The sequence below is a fragment of the Panthera tigris genome, chromosome X (assembly GCF_018350195.1).
Source record: "Panthera tigris isolate Pti1 chromosome X, P.tigris_Pti1_mat1.1, whole genome shotgun sequence".
In the NCBI taxonomy this organism is placed as follows: domain Eukaryota; kingdom Metazoa; phylum Chordata; class Mammalia; order Carnivora; family Felidae; genus Panthera; species Panthera tigris.
The window spans coordinates 77,124,550-77,146,456 of record NC_056677.1 but is presented as its reverse complement, the minus strand read 5'-3'; the positions used below and the strand labels follow the sequence as shown (position 1 = coordinate 77,146,456).

General features: G+C 36.3%; 1 protein-coding gene and 1 long non-coding RNA gene across 5 annotated transcripts in view; one reads left to right on the top strand and one right to left on the bottom strand.

Annotated features, from left to right (window-relative positions):
• Positions 1-21,543, top strand: part of LOC122235354 — a 37,564-nt gene extending 16,021 nt beyond the window's left edge. Inside the window, exon 3 of the long non-coding RNA XR_006213427.1 lies at positions 21,225-21,543. This is a non-coding gene — a long non-coding RNA (uncharacterized LOC122235354). The remainder of the gene's footprint in view (positions 1-21,224) is intronic.
• Positions 1-21,907, bottom strand: part of DIAPH2 (diaphanous related formin 2) — a 982,724-nt gene that overhangs the window by 518,373 nt on the left and 442,444 nt on the right. The window lies entirely within an intron of this gene.

The following is a 21,907-nucleotide window of genomic DNA, read 5'->3' as shown; positions in this document are numbered from 1 at the left end:
AATTAACACCAAGCTTTTTCAATCTCTTCCAAAAACATTAAGAGGGGGGAACAGAACACTTCCTAACTCATTCTATGAAGCCATCATTGCACTGATACTAAAATTGGTCTAAGACACAAGTCAACTACTTCATTTTTTTTAATAAATTACTTCAGATCAATATTCCTTTTTTAATTTTTTTTAAATTTTTTTTTAAACGTTTATTTTTGAGACAGAGAGAGACACAGCATGAGCAGGGGAGGGGCAGAGAGAGAGGGAGACACAGAATCGGAAGCAGGCTCCAGGCTCTGGGCCTGGCCCAGAGCCTGACGCGGGTCTCGAACTCACGGACCGCGAGATCGTGACCTGAGCCGAAGTCGGCCGCTTAACCGACTGAGCCACCCAGGCGCCCCCAGATCAATATTCCTTAATAAATATAAATACACACTAAGAAAATACAGTAGGCAACATATAGCATAAATCCCATGGGAAAAAACTGCATCTTGCCCCAGGGTAAGTTCTCTTTTGTTCACTCTGCTTATATATTTCCCTCTTCCTAGTTAATTTTGCATTTCCATTAAATTTTAGGCCTATAATGGCATCCATTGAGTAACTAAAAAGATTAAATTTATAATATTATGTCCTTTCACTTACAAAAATACCAATATTGATATAACAACATATATACAACCAAATGAAATTAAGAGCATCCATTACTTTGCCTCATTAATATAATTTTCTTTTATGAAATGAAAAGGTAAGTAAATAACAAGGTATTTCCATTTTTCCAGAATATTTTCAATGCATGTAAATTACTCAATTGTTTTTATTTTATTTTTCTGTTAATGGGATTTTTCATAAAATATATATTATGAGGGGTGGGAAGATGGCGGCATAGGAGGGACGCTGGGCTCACCACGTGTCCTGCTGATCACTTAGATTCCACCTACACCTGCCTAAATAACCGAGAAAACCGCCAGAGATTAGCAGAATGGAGTCTCCGGAGCCAAGCACAGACGAGAGGCCCACGGAAGAGGGTAGGAAGGGCTGTGAGGCAGTGCGCACTCCACGGACTGGCGGGAGGGAGCTGGGGCGGAGGGGCAGCCTTCTGGCCAAGCAAAGCCCCCGAGTCTGGCTGGCAAAAGCCGAGGGGCGGGAGGGAGTGTGTTCGCACAGGAAGCGCGACTTACTGTCTGGGAGGTCATAAGTTAACAGCTCTGCTCAGAAAGCGGGAAGGCTGGAGGACAAAGTGAGGGAGAGCTGCTGAGCCCCCAGACGACAGAGCTCAGGTTGGTGGGGAACAAAGGCGTTTGCCAGCGCCATCTCCCTTACCCATCCCCCAGCCAAAATCCCAAAGGGAACCAGTTCCTGCCAGGGAACTTGCTGGCTCCGCACAAACACCCAACTCTGTGCTTCTGTGGAGCCAAACCTCCGGCAGCCGATCTGACTCCCTCCCGCTGCCACCGGGCCCCTCCTGAAGTGGATCACCTAAGGAGAAGTGAGCTAAGCCTGCCCCTCCTGCCCCCGTGCACCTTGCCTACCCACCCCAGCTAATACGCCAGATCCCCAGCACCACAAACCTGGCAGTGTGCAAGTAGCCCAGACAGCCACGCCACCCCACAGTGAATCCTGCCCCTAGGAGAGGGGAAGAGAAGACACACACCAGTCTGACTGTGGCCCCAGCAGTGGGCTGGGGGCAGACATCAGGTCTGACTGCGGCCCCGCCCACCAACTCCAGTTATAAACCACAGCACAGGGGAAGTGCCCTGCAGGTCCTCACCACTCCAGGGACTATCCAAAATGACCAAACGGAAGAATTCCCCTCAGAAGAATCTCCAGGAAATAACAACAGCTAATGAACTGATCAAAAAGGATTTAAATAATATAACAGAAAGTGAATTTAGAATAATAGTCATAAAATTAATCGCTGGGCTTGAAAACAGTATAGAGGACAGCAGAGAATCTCTTGCTACAGAGATCAAGGGACTAAGGAACAGTCACGAGGAGCTGAAAAGCGCTTTAAACGAAATGCAAAACAAATGGAAACCACGACGGCTCGGATTGAAGAGGCAGAGGTGAGAATAGGTGAACTAGAAGATAAAGTTATGGAAAAAGAGGAAGCTGAGAGAAAGAGACATAAAAAAAATCCTGGACTATGAGGGGGAAATTAGAGAACTAAGTGATACACTAAAAAGAAATAATATACGCATAATTGGTATCCCAGAGGAGGAAGAGAGAGGGAAAGGTGCTGAAGGTGTACTTGAAGAAATAATAGCTGAGAACTTCCCTGAACTGGGAAAGGAAAAAGGCATTGAAATCCAAGAGGCACAGAGAACTCCCTTCAGACGTAACTTGAATCGATCTTCTGCACGACATATCGTCAAACTGGCAAAATACAAGGATAAAGAGAAAATTCTGAAAGCAGCAAGGGATAAACGTGCCCTCACATATAAAGGGAGACCTATAAGACTCGTGACTGATCTCTCTTTAGAAACTTGGAAGGCCAGAAAGGATTGGCACGAGATCTTCAGTGTGCTAAACAGAAAAAATATGCAGCCGAGAATCCTTTATCCAGCAAGTCTGTCATTTAGAATAGAAGGAGAGATAAAGGTCTTCCCAAACAAACAAAAACTGAAGGAATTTGTCACCACGAAACCAGCCCTACAAGAGATCCTAAGGGGGATCCTGTGAGACAAAGTCCCAGAGACAATGCTACAAGCATAAAACATACAGACATCACAATGACTCTAAACCCGTATCTTTCTATAATAACACTGAATGTAAATGGATTAAATGCTCCAACCAAAAGACATAGGGTATCAGAATGGATAAAAACACAAGACCCATCTATTTGCTGTCTACAAGAGACTCATTTTAGAGCTGAGGACACCTTTAGATTGAGAGTGAGGGGATGGAGAACTATTTATCATGCTCCTGGAAGCCAAAAGAAAGCTGGAGTAGCCATACTTATATCAGACAAACTAGACTTTAAATTAAAGGCTGTAACAAGAGATGAAGAAGGGCATTATATAATAATTACAGGGTCTATCCATCAGGAAGAGCTAACAATTATAAATGTCTATGCGCTGAATACGGGAGCCCCCAAATATATAAAACAATTACTCATAAACATAAGCAACCTTATTGATAAGAATGTGGTAATTGCACGGGTAACACCCCACTTACAGAAATGGATAGATCATCTAGACACACAGTCAATAAAGAAACAAGGGCCCTGAATGATACATTGGATCAGATGGACTTGACAGATATATTTAGAACTCTGCATCCCAAAGCAACAGAATATACTTTCTTCTCGAGTGCACATGGAACATTCTCCAAGATAGATCATATACTGGGTCACAAAACAGCCCTTCATAAGTTCACAAGAATTGAAATTATACCATGCATACTTTCAGACCACAATGCTATGAAGCTTGAAATCAACCACAGGAAAAAGTCTGGAAAACCTCCAAAAGCATGGAGGTTAAAGAACACCTTACTAAAGAATGAGTGGGTCAACCAGGCAATTAGAGAAGAAATTAAAAAATATATGGAAACAAACGAAAATGAAAATACAACAATCCAAACGCTTTGGGACACAGCAAAGGCAGTCCTGAGAGGAAAATACATTGCAATCCAGGCGTATATCAAGAAACAAGAAAAATCCCAAATACAAAATCTAACAGCACACCTAAAGGAAATAGAAGCAGAACAGCAAAGGCAGCCTAAACCCAGCAGAAGAAGAGAAATAATAAAGATCAGAGCAGAAATAAACAATAGAGAATCTAAAAAAAACTGTAGAGCAGATCAACAAAACCAAGAGTTGTTTTTTTGAAAAAATAAACAAAATTGACAAACCTCTAGCCAGGCTTCTCAAAAAGAAAAGGGAGATGACCCAAATAGATAAAATCATGAATGAAAATGGAATTATGACAACCAATCCCTCAGAGATACAAACAATTATCAGGGAATACTATGAAAAATTATATGCCAACAAATTGGACAACCTGGAAGAAATGGACAAATTCCTAAACACCCACACTCTTCCAGAACTCAATCAGGAGGAAATAGAAAGCTTGAACAGACCCATAACCAGCGAAGAAATTGAATCGGTTATCAAAAATCCCTCAACAAATAAGAGTCCAGGACCAGATGGCTTCCCAGGGGAGTTCTACCAGAACTGTTTAAAGCAGACATAATACCTATCCTTCTCAAGCTATTCCAAGAAATAGAAAGGGAAGGAAAACTTCCAGACTCATTCTATGAAGCCAGTATTACTTTGATTCCTAAACCAGACAGAGACCCAGTAAAAAAAGAGAACTACAGGCCAATATCCCTGATGAATATGGATGCAAAAATTCTCAATAAGATACTAGCAAACCGAATTCAACAGCATATAAAAAGAATTATTCACCATGATCAAGTGGGATTCATTCCTGGGATGCAGGGCTGGTTCAACATTCGCAAATTAATCAACGTGATACATCACATAAATTAAAAAAAAGAGAAGAACCATATGATCCTGTCAGTCTATGCAGAAAAGGCCTTTGACAAAATCCAGCACCCTTTCATAATAAAAACCCTTGAGAAAGTCGGGATAGAAGGAAAATACTTAAAGATCATAAAAGCCATTTATGAAAAGCCCACAGCTAACATCATCCTCAATGGGGAAAAACTGAGAGCTTTTTCCCTGAGATCAGGAACAAGACAGGGATGCCCACTCTCACCGCTGTTGTTTAACATAGTGTTGGAAGTTCTAGCATCAGCAATCAGACAACAAAAGGAAATCAAAGGCATCAAAATTGGCAAAGATGAAGTCAAGCTTTTGCTTTTTGCAGATGACATGATATTAAACATGGAAACTCCGATAGACTCCACCAAAAGTCTGCTAGAACTGATACATGAATTCAGCAAAGTTGCCGGATACAAAAATCAATGTACAGAAATCAGCTGCATTCTTATACACTAATAATGAAGCAACAGGAAGACAAATAAAGAAACTGATCCCATTCACAGTTGCACCAAGAAGCATAAAATACCTAGGAATAAATCTAACCAAAGATGTAAAAGATCTGTATGCTGAAAACTATAGAAAGCTTATGAAGGTAATTGAAGAAGATATAAAGAAATGGAAAGACATTCCGTGCTCATGGATTGGAAGAATAAATATTGTCAAAATGTCAATACTACCCAAAGCTATCTACACATTCAATGCAATCCCAATCAAAATTGCACCAGCATTCTTCTCGAAACTAGAACAAGCCATCCTAGAATTCATATGGAACCACAAAAGGCCCCAAATAGCCAAAGTAATTTTGAAGAAGAAGACCAAAGCAGGAGGCATCACAATCCCAGACTTTAGCCTCTACTACAAAGCTGTCATCATCAAGACAGCATGGTATTGGCACAAAAACAGACACATACACCAATGGAATAGAATAGAAACCCCAGAACTAGACCCACAAACGTATGGGCAACTCATCTTTGACAAAGCAGGAAAGAACATCCAATGGAAAAAGACAGTCTCTTTAACAAATGGTGCTGGGAGAACTGGACAGCAACATGCAGAAGGTTGAAACTAGACCACTTTCTCACACCATTCACAAAAATAAACTCAAAATGGATAAAGGACCTGAATGTGAGACAGGAAACCATCAAAACCCTAGAGGAGAAAGCAGGAAAAGACCTCTCTGACCTCAGCCGTAGCAATCTCTTACTCGACACATCCCCAAAGGCAAGGGAATTAAAAACAAATATGAATTACTGGGACCTTATGAAGATAAAAAGCTTCTGCACAGCAAAGGAAACAACCAACAAAACTAAAAGGCAACCAACGGAATGGGAAAAGATATTTGCAAATGACATATCGGACAAAGGGCTAGTATCCAAAATCTATAAAGAGCTCACCAAACTCTACACCCGAAAAACAAATAACCCAGGGAAGAAATGGGCAGAAAACATGAATAGACACTTCTCTAAAGAAGACATGCGGATGGCCAAGAGGCACATGAAAAAATGTTCAACGTCGCTCCTTATCAGGGAAATACAAGTCAAAACCACACTCAGATATCACCTCACGCCAGTCAGAGTGGCCAAAATGAACAAATCAGGAGACTATAGATGCTGGAGAGGATGTGGAGAAACGGGAACCCTCTTGCACTTTTGGTGGGAATGCAAATTGGTGCAGCCGCTCTGGAAAGCAGTGTGGAGGTTCCTCAAAAAATTAAAAATAGACCTACCCTATGACCCAGCAATAGCACTGCTAGGAATTTACCCTAGGGATATAGGAGTCCGGATGCATAGGGGCACTGGCACCCCAATGTTTATAGCAGCACTCTCAACAATAGCCAAATTATGGAAAGAGCTAAATGTCCATCAACTAATGAATGGATAAAGAAATTGTGGTTTATATACACAATGGAATACTACGTGGCAATGAGAAAGAACGAAATATGGCCTTTTGTAGCAACGTGGATGGAATTGGAGAGTGTGATGCTAAGTGAAATAAGCCATACAGAGAAAGACAGATACCATATGGTTTCACTCTTATGTGGGTCCTGAGGAACTTAACAGAAACCCATGGGGGAGGGGAAGGAAAAAAAAAAAAAAGAGGTTAGAGTGGGAGAGAGCCAAAGCATAAGAGACTGTTAAAAACTGAGAACAAACTGAGGGTTGATGGGGGGTGGGAGGGAGGGGAGGGTGGGTGATGGGTATTGAGGAGGGCACCTTTTGGGATGAGCACTGGGTGTTGTATGGAAACCAATTTGACAATAAATTTCATATATTGAAAAAAAATATATATATATTATGAAAAACAAAAAATCAGTTTGTGAACTTCATAATTTTCACGACAGGGCAACTAAACCAGAAAGATTAAGAACAGAATTAAAATTATTAAAGATCTCAATTCTGTATACTTCTAAATTTCCATATCAATTTTAGCCATGACAATATGTAAACTAGAATGAATCAAGTCTAAAATAAAATTTTAGCTCAGAATGTGAAATGTTATTCTGTTTCTCTTCTAGCTTTAGGTAACCTGTTAACACATTTTTAGAATGCAGACTCCACAGTAGGTGACATATCTTTTCTTTTTCTGTTCAGCTATATGAAATATTTAACACATTCAGTGGGCTTAGATATTTTTTGATTCTGGATGTGGTTTTATGGCTGAGTTGCAAGCTTATATAACTGCAAGCGCTTAGTAGGTTCTATTTACAAGTAAGATTTGGAATAAAACTCACTCTCTCTTTCATGTGTATAATACACAGACTACCAATATACTACTTAGTGTTTAATGAATTACCTTCCTCTAGAAACCCATGTTGTAAGTGGCCATCATAGCCAATCCCTAAAGATAACTGTTTTTTTACATATGTACTAAACTTTATATACAGATATGTAGTGTAAGATTGAACATTAATGTTTTCATGCCCATAAATTCCTGAATAGAAGAAGCAGGAGGGTAAGACGACAGAAGAGAGACATAACAGTACTCCTTTGCTTCTACTCTCTTTTACCTACTCATCAAAAGCATGTCAAGAGAGAAAATGAAAAACATTATTTAGGTTCAAGGCATATTTTGAGACTAAAGTGGACAGCCCTATGAATCACCTAGAAGTCCATTTATATGGTGGACTAAGGAGAGTCCTGGGAGAGAAATTTGCTGCCTAACTGAAGTGTATCAGGCAATAAGAAAGCCAACCTGCATTTTAAAATGCAGGAAGAAAGCCTGTATTTTAAAAAGGATTGGGGTGATTCTGTAGCTTATGTGTTTCTTGGATGTATCAGCAGGCCCAGCCTGCCCACCCCCAACACAGTCAATTGTCTGAGTGCTGTGGAAAGGAGAGCTGAGTGACGAGCACTACTTTGATACACCTCTAATCAAGTATATTAAAAAAGGAAAGAAAGGAAGAAACATAATTTCTGTATTTTGCCACAGAACACTCCATACCCTTGGCACCTAATGGTCTTTAGTACACAGGATAGTTGTGCACCATGGGAAAACTCCTCCCCTCTCCCTATATACAGTCATCCCTAGGGTTCAAAACAGGAAATGAGGAAAATTACCCACAGCTGCTACATAGTAGCTGACAAATTTAGTTCATGGGATGTGTAAGATATTTCCGGAGACCCCTAAAAACATAATGTAGGGGATTTTGTAAAGAGTTAGGGACCTGAAACAGCTAGGAACAAGAACAAGAAAAATACAGGTGAAATGATGTGGACTAGACAAGTGTTTTAAACTTAAAACATTTAAAACAGCTTTTGACTTTTAGTAGCTTAGTGATACTACCACTACTTGGATTCTCTAAATAAATTGCAAAGGTGAGTTCAGACATACTCTATACTGTATGTGAAAAGCTGTTCATAATAGTAGAGGCTGTTCATAATAGTAGAGGCTAGAAATTATAAATTTAAAATTCAACTTAGGTTATGACAAATTGTGAGATGATAAAGTTGAATCCCTTCCATTTCTCCCTCCCACTGCTCCTACTTACTACTGACCATCTTCTTTCAAGTACTTCAAGATTTGTGTTTAAAAGATAAAATCTCAGTCACCATGAAAGTTTCATCCTAGAAAATGTCAATGAGCAAAAGTTCACAAAGAAAACAACAAAGGGGAAAGCAGTAACTATTTCACCAAATAAGCAGATTTTTCTTCATCTTTTTTTTTACACGTCAGAAGTCCACTTTCTGATGACTGCCACTGTTACCTGAAGGAATTTCTCCAAACAGACCATGGGATTTTAAGTACTTTTTACATTTCTTCAATTACTCTGTAATACTTCCAAAACTTTATTTCCTTTAAATGTTAATTACACCCTTAAAGGTTAGTTAAGTGAAAGTATTGAACCATAATGTCCTTTCCTTCTTGCCAAAATATAACCGTTCTTTTTTCTTTTATATCTCATTAAGTCATTTTAGTAGAAGAGCCGAGTTAGGTTTACTGTGATTAAGTCTATTATTCCCCACATAAATGAATCAGGGCCAGTATTTCTTTTATTAATTTATTATTTATACCTTTAAAATATATATTACAGTGTGTATATAAAATTTTAACACATATTTGTATTTTATATAGAATTGTATATCTGTATATACATAAGAGATGCATATATATATATGTATATATATATATATATAACAGAATTATTTTAACTTATGTTGACAAATACTTTATTTCCTTTTTCATTATCTAGACAAGAAATGTTTCCCCAAACTCCTGAATAAATCTCTGCGATCTTAGTACAACTCTCCCCCATTTTATCTGGTCAAAAACCTCAATCCCTTAGTTATTCTACTTTATTCATCCATTCAGCTAATATATACTGGCTTCCAAAAATGTGATTACCACCATGTTACCACTAGAGATTCTAACCTCATGAAGATTATAGGTTGAAAAGAGCTACATATACTCCTGCCTACACAGTGGAACCATAATCAACATATGACTGACAGTAATTTGTGTTGCATTTGATCCAAAATATATTTGTCAGGTGGATATGCTATAATTCTCTCCTTTTGGTTTGAAATTCCTAAATTTCTATAACTCCTATAATAGTCTCTAAGAGCCAACTAAAATATATTAAAATGCTGTTTAGTGGTCTAAAGCATTCAGGGGGAGCTTTTCTAGCCCTCTCAACAGAACCACTCTTTTTTAAAAATTTTTAATGTGTTATTTATTTTTCGAGAAAGAGAGAAACAGAGTGTGAGTGGGAGAGGGGCAGAGAGAAAGGGAGACACCGAATCCAAAGCAGGCTCCAGGCTCTGAGCTGTGAGCACAGAGCTCCACATGGGGCTCGGACCCACAAACCGTGAGATCACAACCTGAGCCAAAGTCAGATGCTGAACCAACTGAGCCACGCAGGCACCCCTACAGAGCCATTACTTTAAAAAATATATATTAGTCAATAATAGGACACATAAGCATTGAAACCCTGGTGACAAAATTCCTGTCCTTGGACTATAACAACTGTGTCTTCCAAAGAGGCAGGTTTTGACAGGTTTCCTTCCTATTTAATCATCAATATGTCCCAGGTAAGGAAACTTTTCCTAAAGAAATTGTTCTAAATTCTTAGACTTAACATTAACTCCAGTCCTCTAAAAAGCTCATCAACTCTCCCAGGGTCAGGATCACCTCAGGGCTAATAATGCCAAACAAAAAGCTCCAGCCCTCACCATGGGTATCCAGCTTCGAGTTCCTTGTTTCTTTCATTTTTTTTTAACAGACTATTTACCATTTATTTTGTGAGAGACAGAGACAGTGCAAGTGGGGGAGGGGCAGAGAGAGAGGGTGAGAGAGAGAATCCCAAGCAGGCTCCACACTGCCTGCGCAGAGCCCAATGCGGGGCTCAAAACCACAAAGCCATGAGATCATTACCTGAGCCAAAGTCAAGAGTCAGATGCTTAACCTCCTGAGCCACCCAGGCGCCCCTCAAGTTCCTTGTTTCTAATTGACAGTCCCACCTAGATTTCTTATCATTAAATCAAACTGAACAAATCTAAAGAATTCATAGTCACTCTGACCTCTCATCCTTACTTCTTATCAGCCTCTCCTAATGGCTCTATTCTGCCAACAAGAACTGGCATTCTCTCCATCTTCTAAGCTTTCAAACTGGCAATGACCACTCTGTAACAAGTTCTGACAACTCAACAGCAAAATCTCTTTGGGTTCAACCCTTCTTTTACATTCTACAGCCAAAAATATGTAATTTGGATGTAAATTTTAAAAAATAAAAAATGATCAATCAATCAATCAATAAAATGAATACTTCTACCACTTTCTTGGTAAAAAAAATATGTGCATGTAAATCACATGCTATTTAAACATTTCCTAATTTAAGTTCAACTAAATTCTTCAAAGTGTTCTAGCTCTATAGATTAATGGAGATTACAGATATATTTACAACTTCTATAATTATAAAAAGAAAAGTTGTGACTATTTTGTACATAAAAAATTCAATTTCTGCTAATGCCATGATCCTATTTGCAGAGAAAAGGTATTACTTTCTAAAAAAATTAACATGATTTATATTTAATCTGGAAGATAATTACTAACAGAATTCCTTTGACGTTAGTTATCTTCTATTTCATTGAAGTTCCACTTCGTACACAAAAATAAAAATTGGAAATCATATTAAACCTAAAAGGTGATCTTAAGAATTAAAAAAATAGAGAATATACATAATGAATTACTATGAATATTTAATAACATGTGAGGTGTGTATGCCCATGTCTAGCTGTGATATATTCTTAAACATAATATCGATAGTATCCATGTTATTAATATTCTTCTATAGACTATATTCCCTTCATGTAGGTTAAATTAACATATTTCAATGCAATATAAAATATCTTCTCATTATAAGTGGCAAAACTGATATTCTCAGATATATAATAGATTCATATCCATTAAAATAGGTAACAGGTATACAATATCCTGTTTATGCTACACTCAGCTTTCATTAGATATCACCTTATCATGTCCATGACAAACTACCACAGACAAATGTGAGAATGCATTACTATTAAGTACTCTATATAGATGTTTCCAAAGCTGAGTATTACTACAACAGTCAATACAACTATCTAAGATAAGAGTAGAGTCTGAAGGGTACTAACAGTTTAGAAGTCTTGAAAGGAGAGTACTGCAATGCATTTGATGTTGAATACCTCAAAAGACTATCTGGAAATTTCATCCAACTGTACAGGGGTGCATACTCATGCTCTACCCAATCATTTAACTTTCCAAAGTCAGTGTTTCTCCTCCATGATTTGGGAGCATATGAAATGATGCAATTCTATGCACACTACGAAAATTAGCACACTAACAGAATATGCATATAGTTACACAAAACATGCTACATCAGAATGCTACCACTCCTATACAGTAAAACAATAAGATTTTTAACTAAGCATAAACAATATTTGGCACCTGTGGAAAGTAAAATACACTGACCTGAACATGGGGCGGAGGAGTAGTATCTGTTTGCCCCAACTTCCCAATAAAGAGTCATTGAGATACTTTAGAAAACACAGTATTTCTGTTTCTGGACGACTGGTTACCCCAGTTAGTTGGGTAGTCAAATTGATTACAGTCTGTCAATTTATAGAACACATAAAATTTTTAAAAGATTCCTTTTATACAAATCACTAATCCAGAGATATAACCAAATACTAAAGGCCAATGTTTTCCTAGGAACATCTACCAATCTCTACTGGTTTAGAGTTTTCACCCTTGAAGGCCTAAAACTTAAGATGGTACACAAAGCCTAGTCCTTTCACAAGATGAGAGGGCAAATTCAATTCCTTGTGTAATTATAAAACTCTCCAAAATAATATCTCCAGTGAAAGGCTTCCCATCAAGAAAAACACAGAGCCCACCCACAGAGAAAAACAGTACGGAATCTTGCCTGCTTTTGCCTTGACTCTGGGATCTAGGGTAAAGGTTTTTTTCCTTGGAATACTCTAACCACAGAATAGCTCCCATGCAGGTATTTGGCCACAATTAAACTACCTAGTTGTCAAAATATAAAACAACATCAACAATCTACATATATACATATGCATAAACACACACACACACACACACAGAAAAAGAATTTAAAGTGATTAGTCTTTGTTAGTGCTCCCAGATGTCTGGTAATAATTAATGCAAATTTCCAAGAAGGACTCTACTTTTAAACTTCAGTTTCCAAGTATTTTCACAGATAAAGTTTAACAATCATTAGTTCACAATAAAAATACAGATTACACAGAAAGAAGCAAGAAACATTAGTAAGAGTCAGCAAAAACAAACAACAGAATTAGACCTATAAAGACACAAGACATAATATTGGAAAAAACAAAGAATTTATAGATATAAGAAATATAATAATTGACATTAGAAATTCATTTGAATAGGTGCAACAGAAGATGAGGCACAAGTCATAAAATAATTAGTAAACTAATAGGCCTTAAAAATCCAGTTAAAGTATAGTACAGAAAGACAAACTATGAGATGTAAACACAGAAACCTAAACAGAGTGAGAATGCGTGAAATATGCATATTAGAATTACAGAAGGCAATTATGAATAGAGAGCACTGGAGACAGATAATACTCTAAATAAAAATAGTTAACAATTTTCCAGCATTGATAAAATAGCAATCATTAAATTCAGGAAGCCCAATGAATCAGGATAAACAGAAGAATGAATAACAGAAATCTATACCAACACACATCATAATGAAACTCCAGAACACCGAAGACGAAAAAAAAAAAAAGATAAAACAATAGAACAGACAGGTTAACTCCAGGGAATGTTAATTTAGACTATACCTCACTTAACAACAATCAAAACCAGATACTGGTGAAATAATATGTTGACCCTGCTGAGAGAAAATAATTTGCAAGCTAGAATTCTATATCCATTGCAAATATCTTTTAAGAACACGGATGAAATAAAACATTATCAAATACATTTTAAAGTGTTTAGTATGACCAAAATCGCAGTAAAGGTAGTTTAAAAAGAGGTGTTTCAGTAGGAAGGAAAATGATCCTAAAGGAAATTGTCATACAAGAAGGAAGGTATACACATAAGTTAAATATGCAAGTAAATTTAAGCAAACGTGCATGGAACAGTAAACATATTGTTTAATTTAGGTTAAAAAATAACCAACATATGGAATAACAGATAAATTAGGAAGTGTCAAAAAAGTTTTTTGAAAGTTGTTCAAAATGATGTAAAAATGACACACATGCCATGTTCAAGGATAGGAAGAATCAAATATATGAATCTCAATACACAGAAATTTGTCCAGTTTATGCAATTGTAATCAACTACTGCGATTAAATTTATATCCAACAATATTGGATTGTTCAATCCAATCATTTACTGATAGGACAAGCAAATGGATCATGTAATATTCATAGTATGCGACAATATACCTTGGAGGAAATGAAAACAAAATAGCTACACACATCAAAATGGTTAAATCTTTAAAAAAAAAGTGAAAAATTTAGTAATAGAACATATATGTAATGTGATTCCACTCATATAAAAGAAAAAAAAAAGAGGACTAAACTAAACATATATTTTAGGGATACATCCACATGTGAAAACATAAGAAAGGCATGGGATCATGAGCCCAAGATTCAGAATAGTGATTTCTTCTGTAAAGAAGGAGTAAACAATAGGCTTCATAAATGTTGGTAATGTGGGAACATATGGTTATATTCTATTAATGCTATTTTTTAACTGTACATATACAGCCAAATATTAGAGAAGTATCCCAAATGATCCTTTCGTAAAACTTAATTCAATTTTGTCATCAGATGTTCTTGATCACTCTGGAAGAGTTCACTTAAAAAAAATTTTTTTAATGTTTATTTACTATTGAGAGACAGAGAGACACAGATCATGAGCAGGGGAGGGGCATGGAGAGGGAGACACAGAAACCGAAGCAGGCTCCGGGCTCAGAGCTGTCAGCACAGAGTCCGAAGTGGGGCTCGAACTCACAAACCACAAGATCATGACCTGAGCTGAAGTCAGATGCTTAACCTACTTAGCTACCCAGGTGTCCCAGAACAGTTCACTTTTTTTTTGCCTTATATCTTCAAAATTTAGAACTTAGGCTTCTATTCATCTGATTCAATTCAATACTGATTTCTTCTGATGAGTCACTCAGGAACATTTTTCAGTTGGTCATCATCATGTAGATAATGACTTTTCACATTTGCAATGCTTAGACATACTCTGTAGTTTACTTTTCTTCCAGAGACTAAATAATAACCCCTGGGGTTTAAACTTATCTATTTTAAACTTTAAAAAAATGTTTATTTATTTATTTTGAGAGAGAGATGGGGAGAAGGGCAGAGAGAGAGGGAGAGAGAGAGAATCCCACCCAGCCTCAATGCAGAGCCCGACATGATGGCCCAAACTCACGAACTGTGAGATTGTGACCTGAGCCGAAACCAAGAGTCAGATGCTTAAGCGACTGAGCCTCTCAGGTGCCCCTCAAAGTTTTTTTTTCTTTTTTCTAAGGAAAAAATAATTTTTGGAGTTTCGTACCCCTTCAAATATCCCATCCATTTTGACATCAAGAACAGTCAATTGAGTTTTGGCGGAAAAAATGAGATAAGAGGCAATCATTTGATTCTGAACTACTCCAGCTTAGGCATTCATTTGTACAATGAACTAAGAGGAACTAGTCAAACAAAAACTGAAGAAATCCTACAACAAATCACATATTTTGTTTGAAATATTTGAATACTACCAAAAGCAGTATTCAAATTATCTATGAAAATAATGCATAAAGTACATTTGGCCTGGGGCATCAACTTCTAACAAATATAAAGCAGAAACAATCTTCACAGCAATCCTCAAAAATCGACTGCTTTCCCAACTAGCAACATGTGTTAATGTTTATAAATATCCATTGAGCAAATTTTACCACCACTCTACCACTAAATGTAAAGGAATGGATTAGATTTTATGTAGAGAAGATCTGGAATATATGCCAATACCAAGTAAAATGATTACTGAGTATTATATGTAAGACAATATATCAATATAGGGTGATCAAATATGTTTGTTATCCCATGACTGGAATAGGTTAGGCAGAATTTACCAGTGGGGAATCTATGCTTCACTTCAGATAGAGTCCCACTCCAGGCAGTCACTCCTATGTGGATACTCACTCCAGCATCAACTAATTATCCATCCTCTGAAGGTCTGACCTCTTTATGACACTTTACTCAATGGCCCTTCTCAGGAGACTTGGACATAAGTTCAGATAAGGGGAGTCCATATGTTCAGGATATAAGAAGGGTATCTGGTAAACATTCCCAAACTCTTGTACAGGTAAGCTCCACCTTTCTGTAGACCTGTGGCATGTTCCCTGTCCAAAGGGGAAGCATACCTTAATATTATATGCATCCTGCACAGCATCTGTTGTCTTTATACTATTCCAGATGTTCTTTGTGGATTTATGGTACCCAATAAGAAAAACCTCCCTATGTGTGATGCTACTCATCACCAACACAAAGTCTCTTCATCTGGAAATAGCCAGATTTTCTTTTGAATAACATGTACAACATGGAACTTATATAAACTGGACCTAGTGCCTACTCCCTTTGGATCTAGTGTGCTAAAAGCACTGCCTGCATGCACTTGGGTTAATGGAGACCACCAATACTCCCTTGGCCAAGCCACACTCCCCCAAAATAGTTGTGGTCAGGGTAAACTACATAAACCAGGGTAGTTTTTACCTCTCACAAAAGAACTTTCAGAGCAGAACCATCTATGATGGAAATGTTTAGGAATAGCAGAAATACACACCATTAATCATGAGTCTATATAAGTACTGTTTTATAATGTATGGAAACCTTGTGTCTACTTTCATAAAGGTCTTTAGTTCAACAAAGGAAGCTGGAGTGGCTCTTGTAATTCTCAGAAATCCTTGGGAGATAACACAGACCTAAACAGTCAAGGAAAGGAAATCCATAAATCTAACACTAAGCTTAACATGGACTGCTCACCCCCTCAATATGGTCCTGCAGAGAGGCTCAGTCTAGCAGTTTCACAATCTCTAATTTTAAATACCACCAAATCACATGACATAACATCTATCATATAAACACTATATCATGTATCTGGTTGTAAAAGAGCTAAAAAAATAACTGAAACAGGGAACACCTGTTGTTTAGATGTAGTTTAGAATGTCAACATCATATGCAAAGATCATTTTAAACAACCATTCCAAAAACCTATGAGTAACATAGTCCAAATGGGCAGATGAAGAACAGAGAGCTCAAGGTGGAATAGAAAGTAGGGAGGGTTTCTAGGAGAATGTGAGCTTTAAGTAATATTTTGAAAGATGTAGAAGATACTGAAATGATGAAAGGGAATGTGCAAAGGCATGGAGAAAAGCAAAGTCAAATCATGCACAGATCGTTCAAAATCAAGATTTTGAAAAATTCACCAAATGTTTGAGATTCACTAGAGATTTTCTACAATGTTCAAAACAAACAAAACCAGATGGCAATCACTGGTATTGCTTTTTGAGGGAGAACATTAATTGATGGAAGAAAGAGAAAAGCTAGTCAAATCAAGTAAAATGCACTAGGCTGGCGGCAGCCTAAAGTCAAGAAACAGCTAGGAAACAATAGTTGTAAAATTACTGAAGTGACAAAAGTCTAGTCCTGTGGGAAGGGGAGGTAAGAGTGGATATAATAAATCTTCAGATAAAGGATCAGTAGGAATGCTTGATGAACCAGGATGAGTCTCAGGCAGGGTTAAAGAGAGAAAGGATAAAAAGAAATGCAGAAAATAAGGAACATAGGCCTCTATTTAGGGGAGAGAACAGAAATATGAGTTATTTTGGGGATGTTCTTTCAAATGATGGTTGAATGTTTAAGTGGAGAGTGAATTGTCTTTACTAAATAGCTAAATAGCTAAAAAAAGGTGAGAGGTTTGGGCTAAGTAGATGTCCAAGGGACTCATCTATATCTGTGTTCTATTTTTTTAATCATTTTACAGTTTTCAAGTGTTTTCATTTATTCTAATATTTAATTTTTATAATAAAACAGTTTTATTAGTACACATTTTCCCCTGTTTATAGTCAAGAAATTTAAAAGAAGATAAGCGACCTGCCCAAGGTCAGAGAGATGATAAGTAACTAAAACCCAAACACAGTGCTTTTTTTCCCCAATACACTGAATGGTATTTTAAGAATAAACCACTGAAGAATACAAACTCCAAGGAGATGATGTAGTAATTAGTCACAGCACTCAAGGAAGAAAAGCAGACACCTTATTTGCTTTTCCTGAGAAGCAACTAGTTTTTCAACTCTATTCAAATACATATGTTGATGAAAAATAATAAAATGAAGGCCAAAAGACATATTATTTTACTCATAAAGCTGAAGGACTTCATTTCATTAAAAAGGATCCATCACACTGAATCCTTCATATGAGATAAAACAAATGATGGTCTTATTAGTATCTGAACCACACTTTCATTTTAATAAAATGTGGCTTATTAATGCAGAAACAAAATCTAATGCCCCTTATATTGCATTAAGTAAAATTAAGTCTTTATTTCCTGGCACCTAATTATATATTTCATAACACAAACAATGAGTGCCAAAGAAGACATTTATAATGTTTTATAATACTGGAAGAAAATATTTTGAAGGATAATTTAGTTTCTACTCTGACTTCTGATGATAGACATTACACAAACTGTTCATTTAGTAAACTTTTTGTGGATACTTTTTATTCCTGTCCAACTGTAAATTCCTCCAACCTATTCAACCATCTGCATATCACAGCAGGGAAAAACACTGGTCAGACAATACAGGTCAAAAAAAATCAATAAAGTGGGCATTGTCTGAAATGAGTTGTGATCCAGATTGGCTATGTGACATAAGCCTCTTTGGGCTTCAGTTTCTCCTTCCACAAATATCCAAAGTAGATAGTATATCCTTCCATACAATAAGGGAAATAAAAAATTCATAAAGTTTATTTTAGCCTTAATTTTTGATGGTCTCTAATTTTATCATCAAGATACAAAGACAAAAATTAGAGTATAATGTGTACAGTTTAGAAGATAATGACCACACCTGAGCAAATATATAATAAAATAAAGGTTCCACAATTGAAAGAGAAGGAAAAAGAAGATATTTTAAATATTCCACCAGCTAGAATATGATAGGGATATCATATCTGTTCTCATCCATATTCTTTCTTACCTTTCCTAGGAGGTTATCCTGTTTGCCATCTTTTATGTAAAGCCATACTTCTTCAGGTTACACCTATATAATAAGTTTTCCTTTTCTTTGCTGTCATAGAGCAATCCCATCCTTCCTATTTCTGGCCAAACGAAAACACTCTTGAAACCACATTTTAGCATTGTCATCTAAGATTTTTAGCCCCTAAATATTATAGTTTGTGATTATTTATTAGAACAAATACCCAAAGTAGGTATTTTTTAATTATTTGAAATGGATCACATCATTTCTGGCAAACTCTTTAATATAACAAATACTTCTACCACCAAACCTTTTAGACAAGGTCATGTTTTCAATTTCAAGTGTAGAAATACTTTGATTCCTACAAAATATTGTCTGCTAATACTCAAAATACACAATTTCACTAATAATAGATGATGCCTCTATTTCTGGAATTCCAGACAGTGCATAGAGAGGGAAAAGCCCCAGGAGAATTATCATCCAGCTAATAATTCTTTCCATTAACATAGAAAACTGAAGGCTGGCTATTCAACTGAAAGTTTTAAAGGAAAATGTTTCAAACTACCATGCCTAACTGAACTGATCCCAATAACTCCAAAAGATATTTGTCATGTGACTACCATGTGACCATCACTGTGCCAGTGGGACTTTCACATTTATTATTTAATTTAATCCTCACAACAAACTCATCAGCTATTTAGAGCTTAATGACAATGGGCCCAGAGAGGATAGGTAACTTTCTTGGGTTCACAGGCTGTTTAATGGCAGGGTTGGGATTCAGATCCAGGTTTCAGACACCAAATTGGAAGACATTATCACTATATTATTTGACTTAACCTAAATGACATATCAAAAGAAATAAACATAAGGTTTTTAGAATGCTTTAAAGTGAATTCTTCAGTATTAAGGCATTAATATAAAACAAAACAATATAAAAACCCACATACTATGTGATAAAGGAAACTCATGCTAATAAAGTGATAAAGTCAATGCACACTAATATGATTGCCTATATTCATAATTCATAATTAAAATAATTCAGAATTCATAATGAAAAATAATTATGGCCTACACCTTAAACAATACTTGAATAGGGGTATTTGCAACTTAATGAGAATGCATTCTGTCAGTATTTGAACATACACGAATATATTACATTCCTGGAAAAGAGATATTTTAATCACATGGAATCAATTTTCTTTTTGTTTTTGCCTATTCAAATGCCCAAACCTCTGTACTGAAATTTCTAATAAACATTGAAAATAGAAACAAAACCACTAATTGGAAGCTTACTAAATTCTGAAAGTTTAGTAACTATATTTCAGAAATAAAGGTAATTTTGAAGACGGTGGTTCTCAACAAGGGACAATTTTGCCCAGTAGGGGACATCTGTCAATGTCTGCAGGCATTTTTGGTTGTCATAACTGGTGGTGAGAGGCTGCTGCTAGCACCCAGGGAGTAGAGGTCAGGAATACTACAAAACATCCTACAATGTACACAATAGCATTCCACAAAAAATAACTAAGCTGAAATATCAACAGTACCAAAGTTAAGGAACTCTTCTTAGGCATATGCTTTCAGCACTTGTCAAATACTTTTAAGCTTATTTATTGTGTAGTACTTAAGGCATAACAAAATGTAGATACAAGATGATGAATCTATGGGTCTATGGACCTACCACTGAGCTTAATAAACAGTGTTCAATCCCTCTTCTGTATTCCTTCCTGCCTCTATAGTTCATATTTATACTTTACGTAGGAAATCTAGAATTATAATAGAACATTGCAAAAACCATATGGTAAGTAAATATTCCACATATATAGAACGTTTTGATTACTTCTGGATATACAATTGAAAGGAATTAGTTTTGAAGATATAATCAATTAGAAAGGTGTTATAATTCATTAAATATATGACTAGCCAACAATCTTTGGATTCAAAACAAATTTATATAATACTAAAAAAAAATGAATAGGAAGCTGGTAAAAAAAAAAAAAGTGTGATTGTTTGCCATCTGTTAGTTTCACTAAAGGTATTAGAGCCTGGATTCCTTGCCTCCATTTGTCTTGGGCTGAGGGACTTCTGTCTTTTGTCCAGAGGTAGCTTCATAACTCAAGTTAGAGTAGGGATTTGGTATAACCTTGCTTCTCATTTCCTAGTTCAAGGTTCTGAAAGTCTATGCGAGGAGAAAGATGGCACTTTCCAAATTCTATAATTTCAAGGGAATTATTGGTCTACCAGAAACATCACCTCACTTCAATAGGCCCAAAGGATCTTTAGGATGAAAGAGTCAGAATCTTAGTAAAGTTCTAACATGGCTTAAATTCTATAATGGCAGCAGAAAATATGATCTTTGAAGCCACATCTTGTTCAACTGCTAATAAGACCTATCTTTTGTTCAACGTGTAAATAGATTAAAAAGTTTGCATTTTAAAAATACTTTATAATGCAATTACTATAGGAAAAATAATTGTTTAAAGCTACTTTTTCTTTCTTTGTAAAACAGTTGGTATCACTCGTGGATGATGATACAATCAATAATGGTGACGAATACTGGTATTCATCAACAAGAGACACAGAGGGGATGGAGATAAGCAGTCATCACATTTGCTTGGAATAGATATGATTTAATCAGCAGACTGAAAGTAGCAAACAAGGGTCAAAGGAAAGCAGCGAAGAAAGGGAAGAGAAAAAAAAAAAACACTCGACTAACCAGTTAGAAGCAAAAGATGAAAAAGAACAGTAGCTCAAGGATAAAAGTATTTTTAGATTGCAGTAGCATTCCATAAAGTAATTATGTATTCAATCATAATGAGAAATGGGAAAGAAATGCCTTCGAATGTTGCTGTTATTGCTAATGTTTCATTTTCCCTAAAAAAATATTGAAATGAATGTGCTTAATACAAGTTGTTATTTAAGAGAAAAATGTTTTCAATTCTATAGTACTAATGCCATAAAAGCCTTAATTGATGTACTTATAGTCATCAACCCTTGTAAACTACATGAACACATGCAGACTCACAAGGCTGCATAAAATAAAGATGGTCAATAGCCGCGTAAATAGATCAATGATTACAAAGATGGATTGAAGAGACAAAAATGAGCTCTACTATTACACATGCATGAACTTCCTGACTATAACAATAATTATACTCTAGAACTGTTTAATTGAGGGAAGTTGAAGAATCT